We start from the raw sequence: 12,227 nt of genomic DNA, 5'->3' as shown, positions 1-12,227 counted from the left end.
ATATAAACATTAGTTCTACACTTTTGGAAAAATTAGCTGGTTTGGCAAGAAAACAGCTATAAATAGCTAAATTATAAACTTTAACCATTTTGTCCAAGCCATTTTCATTTCCTCATGTTCTACATGCAACACATTGTTTTAAAAGTCCCATCTTAATATTCTTATCAACAAAAGTGCATACACGTACTATTTTAGAACCTATAAAACTGCCTGAGCGTTAAACTTTGTTTTTGCGTATGCATATTGTTTGGGGTGTATGTTCTACATAAGAAACTTTAATACTAATTAGTTATGAAAATATAAAAATCTTTGATTAATCTTTAACACAAAAACTTCTGATATAAAACAAAAGCCGAATGAAAAAAAAAGAAAATGTATTTAGTAGATAGAAAAACTTTTTGGGACACAAGATGATATCAGAACTTTTGTTTGCACTAGGTGCAATCGTCACAAGCTTTTACCTCGTTTGGAGATGTTTTTGTTTTGTCGAATGCTGAAAGCTCTGTTCCTCCGACTATAGCCTACTTCTTTGTTTACATCCAATTTACTCCCTAGTGTATTGTAGCATTCGGAATTATGGATTAAGAAATTAGATCAAGCTATTAGTTACCTCGAATGGTCAACCAGCTTAAAAAGCCTAGACATGGAATTTTTTAGGAAAGAGTTTACGAGAGAACCAGGGGGGCTTACGGGACTCGGTGGCAGAGGGAAATGACGTGGCAAACATATCAAAACAGAATATAGTGTCTTATAAAACCGTTCCACAGTATGAAAGGGGATCGCGATTGAATCTATGAAGGACCAATGGAATTAGAATAAATGTCTATTCATTTCAGTGAACTGGCATTACTGAAGCCGATGCTTCTAAGTATATCTCAAGTGTAGGATGGTACGCGTGTTAAGGATTCGAGAGACGACTAGTTCGAGCAACATATGTTTTTGCAAACTCTAAGAAAAAAATAAAGTCCAAACTTTACCAGATCAGACTGAGTTCAGTTGTCCTAAAAAAAAGATCAATAGGACTGAGAACAAACTCATGGACCGTTTTGGGTTCGAGAACATTTGGGTCAGTTGAGGGTATCCAAGAAATGGCAGGGGGGTTAAAATCGCACAATAAGATGATTGTTATTGCTTGAATGCTTGAATAAATACTCTGTATTTGAGCCAAATGCTGAAGTTATGGGCAAATTTTAACGTGCATACAGTGTTACAGTTTTACTCTTCTGTGTACGAAACGAAATAATCGTGAACCTGAATATGAACAGCAAAAAACTCTAATGTGCTTGTCCCTACCGATCATTAAAATACATTGAACGACAAGATCGGCTTTGACAGAAAATAACAACAATGCTGGATCATAACTGGATTTGCGGTTTATTCAGCGAAAAGCTTTCCGTGTGTGTGACTATTCACGACTTACGAAAATGCACAAACAAAAACAACACAGTGACTGGCGGTAAACTCAAGAATAGAGTAGAGCAAAAAAGCGAAAACACAATCACATTTACTGATAATAAATTCCTTTTACTTGTAAATGACTGTCCTTAACTATTTAGCTCTTCGTTATGATAAAATTTATAGGCGAAACGTTTCCGGGAGCGAGTGAAAGCTTATCTTTATATAAAAGATAATTGTCTGATTTAATTATTCATTTCCTGTTTGAAGAAAAGTTTAAAAGGTATTTTATTTTCCATTTCATGAAATTGATTATTAATGAGTGGACTCGATTTTCAAAAAAGCCTTGCTATCACAAAAAAAATCAATGAAATGTGTTTCTTGAAGAAAAGATATTAATTTGCTTTGCAGACTGTTCATATCAACATTTTCACCACCCCATCTGATCTTCCAATATGATCGCTGTTGATTAGAAAGTTAAAAAAAAAAAACCAACCAACGGTAATTTTGTCCATTCTTTTGTCAAATGCTCCGACTCGAGCCCACCTTTATTGAAACTTAAAATCTTTCCGGTGACTCCAAAAACTGAAGACATCGTAAAATCGCTTGCAACTCCGCAAGCTTTTAAACATAGATTTTTATCTAAAAACAAGAAAGGAAATTTTATACCCTTGCAATTATAAAAAATAATCAATAATTTTATTAATTTAAATTCGAAATTCTTAAAAATATAAAACTTTTTATTCCCGATATTTTAGGATAATATATCAAAAAGCCCCAACGCTATAATTTGTTTCACATTATTTCCCACCAATTGTCCGATCGTTCCTATGACAGCTATATGATATAGTCGTCCGATTTAATTCGAAATTCAGAACTAATAAAAAAATGTTATTTTCAAGCTTATAAGTTCTTATGGGAGCTATAAGATATAGTTGTCCGATCCGGCTGGTTACGACTTATATGCTACCTGCAATAGAAAGAAGACTTTTGGGAAACTTTCAGCCCGATAGTTTTAAATTTAGAGACTAGTTTGTGTAGAAACGGCCGGGCAGATGGACGGACAGACGGACATGGCTAGATCGACTCGTCTAGTGATGCTGATCAAGAATATATTTACTTTATGGAATAGAATATTTATACTTATGGTCGGAGACGTTTCCTTCACTGCGTTGAAAATTTTGACTGAAATCATTATACCCTCTGCAAGGGTATAATAACTATAATCAGAGGGTAGGTCAAACCACAGGGGGCTATGGCCCCCTCTTACTTACTCTTACTAAATCAACCTCGAATACAATGAGTCAAAACGACAATCGCACACAACGCCAACGTGAGCAAGACGAGAGAAGGCTCTCAGCACAAAGAAACAACGCGTACTTCTCTTTTAAAGTAACCGAAAATAATGCGAGATCTGATCAAGCGCGGTCTATTACCCCCAACGAAGTGCAAAAAATTTACTGTCGGTCGATAGCCAAATAGCACGATATTGCTCACCATGCATACCTACGGCTACCCCGCAGCTCTATAAACAACGGCAACAAAAACCACGACAACCAATCAAAACCAAAAAATTCAGCAAGAGGGTACGGCCTTACAGACCGGACTAGATCGGTACATCCATATCAAGCGTAAGCTTAGCCCGCAGAATACCGCGGTAAATAACCGTATCCAAATAGAAAATAAATTACTCGAGAGGTCAAGCAGCAATAGATTTGGGCTTCTAGCAGAAAATTAATCAGAACAGGCTCAGAAGACCCAACCGAAACCTAAGCCCCACCAATTTACATTAAAAAAAAATTTCTAACGCCCTGGTCAACAAAATTGTTGCGCTAACCGGGGACGGAAACTTTCATGTTGTTCCGGACATAAAAGGGGATATCCATGAAACCAAGCTTCAGACCAAATTTGAAGAACTTTGCCGAGCTGTATCCAAATACCTCGAAGAAGCTAGGAAAAGCTACTACGTGTACCAACTAAAGCAGCAAGGGCCTGCTAGTGGTACTAAAAGGAATCGGGCCCGACGTAACCGCCAAGGATGTTATCGATGCTCTTAAGGAAAAAGGGATTTCTGCAACGAAAGTCAGTAACATTATAAATAGAAAAAAAGGCGCAACAACTCTTCAAGGTTGAGCTGGAGCCAGACAGCAGAGTCTTGAAAAAAACGAAGAGCACCCCATTTGTAACCTGCAATACATATTGCACCATAAAGGAACAAGCCAGTGCAATGCACAAATTGTCAGGAGTATGGACACACCAGGGCATACTGTTCACTTCGGACAGTCTGTGTAGCTTGTGGAGACTTCCACAATTCGGCTAACTGCCCTGCCAACAAAGACCCCAAAAAGAAAAAAATCATTAACTGGCAAGGTAACAACACGGCAAACTAAGACGGCTGTCCGTTCAACAAGGAGATGAAGGGCCTCACGCAAAAAGTGACAGCAACGCGTCATCAGAATACCCAAAAAGCGTACACTTACTCTCGTACGACGGCTCATTTGGTCAACTAAATACCCAAAAGGCCTTCTCTCCCTTCTATCAGGAACGGAAAACCTATTCCAGTCTAATCTAGGAAACGCTCAGTAGGTCCAAGTACAGTCACAAAGCACTCTGGAAGCTATGATGGTCACCTTGCAACAAAGTATGATGGATATCATGTCATTAATAAAAACGACTGTGTTTCAAATCCAGAACATGACGTTACAGCTACTTGCAGCTAATCAGTCCAAAAAACAGATGGCAAATCTACGAATAACAATGTGAACCGCCATTGGCGTTTCACGTCACAACTTTGAAGTAACTCACTTCCTGAATGATAATCATATCGACATTATGCCACTTTTACAGACGCACCTCATAAACAAATACAACTTCCAAATAAGCGGCTAAACTTTGTACCGCACAGATCATCCAGATAGTAAATCCCACAGTGGGACCGCCATCCTAATCAGGGAACGCATCAAGCATCAGTTTCACCAAAGGTTTGTAACTAATTACTTGCAAGCCACGTTTATCAAAGTGCATTCAGGCAACGGAAATTTCACCATAGCCGCTGTCTACTGCCCGCCTCGCTTTACAATTTCTGAAGGACAACTCATGGACTTCTACAACTTCCTTGGAGATCGCTTTGTAGCTGCAGGGGACTATAATGCCAAACACACGCAGTGGGGATCACGCCTTGTATACATTCCACGCAATATAATAAGCGCCAAAGTCAGACCATTCGCCAGTGCTAATACCTCTTCTTCAAAGCACAAAAAATACAGATCACCCCACAGGCTAACGTCACACAGGACCAACTGGTTAAAATATAAAAAGTATGTAAGCTCACACATCAAATTAACCCCTCACTTCAACATCGAAGCGGACTTTGACTGCTCTACCGATACTCTTGAAAAAGTATTCGTAACGGCTAGTCCTAGACAGGAGATGCCTGCGACGTACCTGGCAAACCAACTGATCGTTGTTATTGAAACAACTTCTTAAGGAAGCCACTCGCACACTAAATCGAGCTCTAAAGCAAGAAACAAAAAATGCACAGCTGCGGTACATTTTAAAACTTTCGCCAACCAGTACAAAACATACTCTGTGGAGGGCTTACCCAAATCTGAGCACGCCAATCGAAACAGTCACATTAAGAAATTCATCTGGAAAAAGGCCCCTGGCGATGGCCTCATGCAAAAAATAAAAACACACTTGCCTGATTACACTCACAAGCTTCTTGAGTCGTATCTATACAACAGAACCTTCGCAGTAAGGTGCAAAACAACAACATCGAGGACTACATTATCAAAGCTGGAGTCCAGCAAGAAAGCGCGCTAGGGCGTACTCTGTTTCCTCCTATACACAACGGATATTCCCACGAACGAGCAACAACATCTAGGTTCGCGGACTACACCGCAATTTTAAGAGGCTCGAGGTGCCCAGGCCGAGACCAACACAACTAGCAAACCACCTTGTCGTAGTAGAGAGGTGGCTATCTGAAAAGTATTAAGCTCTGCCTAGTTGACCGAGAATATGGTTTTTTCTTTGCATATTGTATTGCCGTGTGCTGAATGTAAACAAGAAAGAACGCTATAGTCGAGTGCCTCGACTATCAGATACCCGTTCCTCAGGTTAAGGGAGCAAAAGGGAAATGGAGATATATGAGCAGCAAAGCTATATTTTAGCGCGCCACCTATCGGCTATTTCAGTAGATGTTCTGTGGACGGCAGACAGATTTAAGCGTTTTCGACATTTGTAGGCGTTAGAGTAGGCGTGGCACTTGGTATTGACGAGACAAACACATTTCAGTTAAAGTTTTGTTTCTATCATAAAAACTGTAGGAGCTACAGATTTTCGCAGATTGTCCTTGTTTGGCCTGGCGTTGCCAAATGAAGTGAAGAAAACGGTGAATAAAGAAAGAAATGAATATAAATAATGGTGGCAAACATAACCAGGGCGGCATAACCATAACCTGTGTCGCAGCGACTAGCCGGCATAGGAATGTTTTTAACGACTTTGATTGTCTGCTTTCCTTGCCTTATGTGCTTATATCGATATCGAACCACAAAACTTAATAAGCAAGTTTAAGAGTTGCTTAAACATTCTACGGCGGTTGTCCAAAAACAACAGTAGATTTCCATTACCCCTGCATTTTACACCCGTTGAAAAATGTAATTGACATACATTACTAATAGTGGTGGAGAATTGCAATGTGACTTCTATATACTCGTATACACGAAGGAATGAAAATCTACAGAGTACTTCCGATTGTTTCGAGTAAAAGAATTGCATACCAAGACTGAATTGAATGGGTTTAAGCGAAAAAGGGGTGAAAGTGTAAAAGTTAACACTTTGAAAATGTAATCCGTTAGTTCCGGTGGGTATAATTACCCCCCGCTATCAACCTAGTTGTATTCTCACTTAAGCGCGTCAGCTTGTGCTACACGTCGTTAGAAAGGTATTTTGAAATACTATGTACTCCTTTCAAATACGATTTGTCTAAATACCACCGTTTTAATATTATGGTGCAAACATTTTTTATTTACATTTTTTTAGCCTTGTTTCTGGTTTCTCAAACTTTTGGCATATGACACATTCCAGTAAAAATACATGTTTCAAAATTATTATTAACAAAAATGGCCACATTTACCAGTTGAGAACATCTAACCTTGCATTGACCTTTTTTGCGCGTATCCAAACTCTTTTTGAAGGTCCTGGAAATTTAAAATGATGTTAAACAGCTAACAAAAATTATTTTATTCTTTTATTCAGACCATTTTTATTGATATCTATATGTTAGAGTAGTCCGATTTTTATTAAATTGAATTCGAAATTCTTAAAAATATTAAAAATTATATTCCCAATATTATAAGATAATATGTCAAAAAGCCCCAAAGCTGTAATTTGTATCATATTATTTTCCGATCGTTCCTATGACAGCTATATGATATATTCGTCCGACTTTGAAAAATTTAATTCAAAATTCATAACTAATCAAAAAATATTTCTTTAATATTTAATTCGAAAATCATAACTAAATAAAGAATGTAATTTCCAAGCTTGGAAGGTTTTATGTTTAAACCACCAAAGATATAATTTTTTCATATTATATTTCCACTAATTTTGCGATCATTCCTATGGCGCAGCTATATGATATGGTCGTAATTTTTTTTTTCCCCCCGATAGTTCTTATGGGAGCTATAAGATATAGTTTTCCGATCCGGCTGGCTCCGACTTATATGCAACCTGCAATACAAAGAAGACTTTTGGGAATGTTTCAGCCAGATAGCTTTAAAACTGAGGGACTAGTTTGCGTAGAAACCGACGGACAGACGGACGGACAGAAGGACATGGCTAGATCGACTAGTCTGGTACCGCTAATCAAGAATATATACACTTTATGGGGTCGAAAACGTCTCCTTCACTGCGTTGCAAACTTCTGACTGAAATCAATATACCCTCTGCAAGGGTATAAAAAGATTCAGTGTTTAAAAAAATGATTCTTTTTAAGTTTAAAAGTCTTTGCTTTTGTGAGTTTTTTTTCGGATCAAAAATAATGATTATTTTATGAGTTTTAAAATAAGTCATAAATATTTTGACGATGCAAAAGTTAAATAATATCATAATTCATACCCACTTCTTATAAATTTTTGCATGAATGGAAATGTAATTTAAATGCCGTTTGAATGATAATATTCTTGAAAGATATTGAAAGATTTTAAATGATGGGTCTATCGATGAAATATTGCGCAGAATGTTTATAAATCGCAACACGCCACCTTTGCTGCTGTTGGTTTGCCAGGTACGTCGCAGGCGTCTCCTGTCTAGGACTAGCTGTTCAGATTGTGGTGTTGAGATAGTGGTTGCCTCTACGAATACTTTTTCAAGAATATCGGTAGAGCAGTCAAAGTCCGCTTCGATGTTGAAGTGAGGGGTTAATTTGATGTGTGAGCTTACATACTTTTTATATTTTAACCAGTTGGTTCTGTGCGACGTTAGCCTGTGGGGTGATCTGTATTTTTTGTGCTTTGAAGAAGAGGTATTAGCACTGGCGAATGGTCTGACTTTGGCGCTTATTATATTGCGTGGAATGTATACAAGGCGTGATCCCCACTGCGTGTGTTTGGCATTATAGTCCCCTGCAGCTACAAAGCGATCTCCAAGGAAGTTGTAGAAGTCCATGAGTTGTCCTTCAGAAATTGTAAAGCGAGGCGGGCAGTAGACAGCGGCTATGGTGAAATTTCCGTTGCCTGAATGCACTTTGATAAACGTGGCTTGCAAGTAATTAGTTACAAACCTTTGGTGAAACTGATGCTTGATGCGTTCCCTGATTAGGATGGCGGTCCCACTGTGGGATTTACTATCTGGATGATCTGTGCGGTACAAAGTTTAGCCGCTTATTTGGAAGTTGTATTTGTTTGTGAGGTGCGTCTGTAAAAGTGGCATAATGTCGATATGATTATCATTCAGGAACTGTGTTACTTCAAAGTTGTGACGTGAAACGCCAATGGCGTTCCACATTGTTATTCGTAGAATTGCCATCTGTTTTTTGGACTGATTAGTTGCAAGTAGCTGTAACGTCATGTTCTGGATTTGAAACACAGTCCTTTTTATTAATGACATGATATCCATCATACTTTGTTGCAAGGTGACCATCATAGCTTCCAGAGTGCTTTGTGACTCTACTTGGACCTACTGAGCATTTCCTAAATTAGACTGGAGTGGTTTTTCCGTCCCTGATAGAAGGGAGAGAAGCCCTTCTCGGTATTTAGTTGACAAAATGAGGCATTTTGGGTATTCTGATTACGCGTTGCTGTCACTTTTTGCATGAGGTCCTTCATGTCCTTGTTGATCGGACAGCCCCTGTAGTTTTTGGTGTCTTCTTTGTTGGCAGGGCAGTTAGCCGAATTGTGGAAGTATCCACAAGCTACACAGAAGTGAACAGTATGCCCTGGTGTGTTTATACTCCTGACAATTTATGCATTACACTGGGCCGTTCCTTTTATCTGGCTCTTCCACTTTAATTAATCGGTGCAATAAGTATTGCAGGTTACAAATGGGGTGCTCTTCATTTTGCTTCAAGAATAGTTGTGGCTTTTTTTTTCTGTTTGTAATGTTACTGACGTTCTTTGCAGAAATACCTTTTCCTTGAGAGAGATCCCTTTTTGTACCACTTGCAGGCCGTTGCTGCTTTTTAGGTGGTTCGCGTAGTAGCTTCCTAGCTTCCTCCATTTGGATACTGCTCGGATTCTTGGATACCGCTTTTGTGACCGAAACAACATGAAAGTTTCCGTCCCCGGTCAGCGCAACAATTTTGTTGACCATGGCGTTCTAGATTTTCTTACTAATGTAAATTGGTGGGCTTAGGTTTCGGTTAAGTCTCCTCCTCTGGTTCATTTTCTGCTAGAAGCGCAAATCTATTGCTGTTGGATCTCCCGGGTAATTTATTTTCTATTTGGACACGGTTTATTTTTATGGGCTGAGCTTACGCTTGATACCGATCTAGTCCGGTCTGTAAGGCCGGAACAGCTTGCTGAATTTGGTTTTTTTTTTTATTTATTGTCGTGGTTTTTGTTGCCATTGCCGTCTTTTCGCTTATTTAAAATTAACCAGTTAAATTGAATTCGAAATTCTTAAAAATATAACAAATTATATTCCCAATATTATAAGATAATATGTTAAAAAGCCCAAAGCTATATTTTTTTTTAATTTATTTTCACACCAATTTTCTGATCGTTCCTATGACAGCTATATGATAACGTCGTCCGATTTTGATAAAATTTAATTCGAAATTCAGAACTGATTTAAAAATGTTCGTATGTTAAAAAACACCAAAGATATAATTTGTATACCCTTGCAGAGGGTATAGTGATTTCAGTCAGAATCGGATCGGACAGCTATATCTTATAGCTCCCATTGGAACTATCGGTGAAAAAATTAAAAAATATATATGTATATCTTCGGTGTTTTTTAACTAAGCTTGGATATAACATTTTTAAATTAGTTCTAAATTCCGAATTAAATTTTATCAATTTATTAAATTTTATCAATCGGACTACTCATATAGCTGCCATATGAACAATCGGAAAATTAGTGGTAAAATTATATGAAAAAAATATATCTTTGGTGTTTTTTAACATTTAACCTTCTAAGCTTGGAAATAACATTTTCTATTTAGTTCTGAATTTCGAATTAAATTTTATCAAAAACGGACGAGTATATCATATAGCTGTCATTGGAACGATGCCGTGCGCAGAAAAAAAAGAAAGCCAAAAATTTGTTTAAGAGATTGACATTACATATCACTGGGATCGGCATTCCTGTAGTGACGAAGCGGTCCAGTAGGTGTGCGAAGGCGACTACTATATACACGAAGAATTGAAAATCTAAAGTAATCGTTCGATTCTTACGAGTGAAACATCAATCGAAAGGTAATGGAAAAACTAACTGGATTGCATACCAAGACATTCTCAATTAAAATAATACCTGAAATGACACTTCAACTGTCAAAATCGGATGCACCGTTCAAAAGTAATACTGTTCAAGAAGAACACTTATTGTCCTAATTTTAAGATTTTATGAGCGCTGTTTATGTCAATCGATAGGTATTGATGAGACAAATACATTTTAGAAAAAAAATGTTTCTAGAATGAAAACTGTGGCCACACACACAGTTTTGGGTTTGTCGGCGTTAGAGTGAGCGTGGCACATTTTTTTTTAGGTCAGTCGATAGGTATTGATGTGACAAATAACTTTTAATTAAAAATTGTTTGTCTATCATTAGAACTTTATGCGCCAGAAATTATCGCGGATTGTGGGCGTTAGGGTGGGCGTGGTCTGACTCTTCTTGCTTGTATAGTTTCTGAGATTCAGCGTTCATACGGACGGACGGACAGACGGACATAGCTAGATCGACTCGGCTAGTGACCCTAAACAACAATATATACCCTGCCGTTCTACAATTCAGCTTAAGCGCTCAATCACCACAAAGTCGACTTCAACGTCGGCAGAGCAGCCAGCGACTCGGGCAGGGCCGCGCTCTTTCGCGGGAGAGCAAAAAAAGGTTTTTTTTCCCTTCCTCTCCCGACATGCTTCCCTGAAAAATGCGGTTGAAGGCAAAAAGTTTATATGTTTACCGTTAATAATTTCTTAATAAGTGAATTTTAAATAAAGTAAATTTTATTTTTATATAACGAATGGCATAGTCAAACATGTCCATAAATACCCTGCTTTTATGTGCATAGACAAACGGGTCATGTCAATAAAACAGAACAAAATCGTTGTTGTTGTTTTTCTGGAAGGCACGCGTTTTTTTTTGTCTTTTTCACTTCCGTTTACCTAGTTGAAGGAGTTAGAGCGAAACTTGCCAAACAAGTGTTTTTAAATTAATAAAACAAAAAAGCAATTACTGGAACGTCTCTCTCACTATTTATTTATAAAAGTAAAACTAACATCGAGTTTATTTATACTAACATTGATAAAAATACGAGTTTCTCAAGAAACACAGTGCCGGAAAAAAAATAGCAGTGAAAAGCATTTTTCTGTGAAAGAATATTCAAATTTTATTGAATTCAAATTTGCTAGTGACCAAAAAGTAAAGAAGGTTGTTCGTAAAACTCAATGACTTTTTGGATAAAAGTCTCAAACATCTTTAATTTTTCGTACCTGGGAAAATGTTATAAAAGCTGAAGGCCTACCCAAATATTGTCGCGACCTTACCTAGTATGTTTTTATTACGGGCTGAAATAAACTATTATTTGTAAGTTTAATTTTTAAAAGACCTATGGGATCTGTACTAAAATGCCAAAAATTAAATTTCTTGTACTAAAAAATAAAACTTACAACTTTATTCGTGTCTCATTCTATTTTGAAAACAATTTTTTCCTAATTTTGGGTGCAATCTCTCAGACAGAGCCATCCGAGCCTCCAGAGAAAGCGCTGCAAGAGGCAATGAGATGTGTTAAGAACTTAAGCTGCCTTAAGCATAAGGTACAACGACCTCAATAAAAACCAAGCCCACATTGTGGGCTCATCTGTGCCGAACCTGTGCTGAATCTGTGCTTTTTCATCTGCTTGAAAAAGCACTGAATCTGTGCTCATTTTTAAGCACTGCTGTATGCCTGTTAGTTTAGGCAGTCAATTTAAAAAAAATTGAGCACTGCATGAGCTCTCAGTGATGAGCGCATAGTAGTGATTTGGTATTTAATGCTGAATGGTACTGCAGGTTTTGTAGTGATTTGGTGCTCATTCAGTGCTGAATGGTACTGCAGGGTATACTTTATGGGGTCGGAAACGCTTCCTTCTACCTGTTAAATACTTTCTGACGAATCTAGTATACCCTTTTACTC

The 12,227-nt window shown here is 37.7% G+C and overlaps 1 protein-coding gene across 12 annotated transcripts in view; it reads right to left on the bottom strand.

Annotated features, from left to right (window-relative positions):
- Positions 1–12,227, bottom strand: part of LOC108028871 (putative serine/threonine-protein kinase STE20-like) — a 202,768-nt gene that overhangs the window by 44,411 nt on the left and 146,130 nt on the right. The gene's annotated exons all lie outside the window — the stretch shown is intronic.

Source organism: Drosophila biarmipes, unplaced genomic scaffold, assembly GCF_025231255.1.
Source record: "Drosophila biarmipes strain raj3 unplaced genomic scaffold, RU_DBia_V1.1 ptg000007l, whole genome shotgun sequence".
NCBI classification, from domain to species: domain Eukaryota; kingdom Metazoa; phylum Arthropoda; class Insecta; order Diptera; family Drosophilidae; genus Drosophila; species Drosophila biarmipes.
Note: the sequence above shows the minus strand (reverse complement) of the source record. Positions and strands in the feature narration are given on the sequence as shown.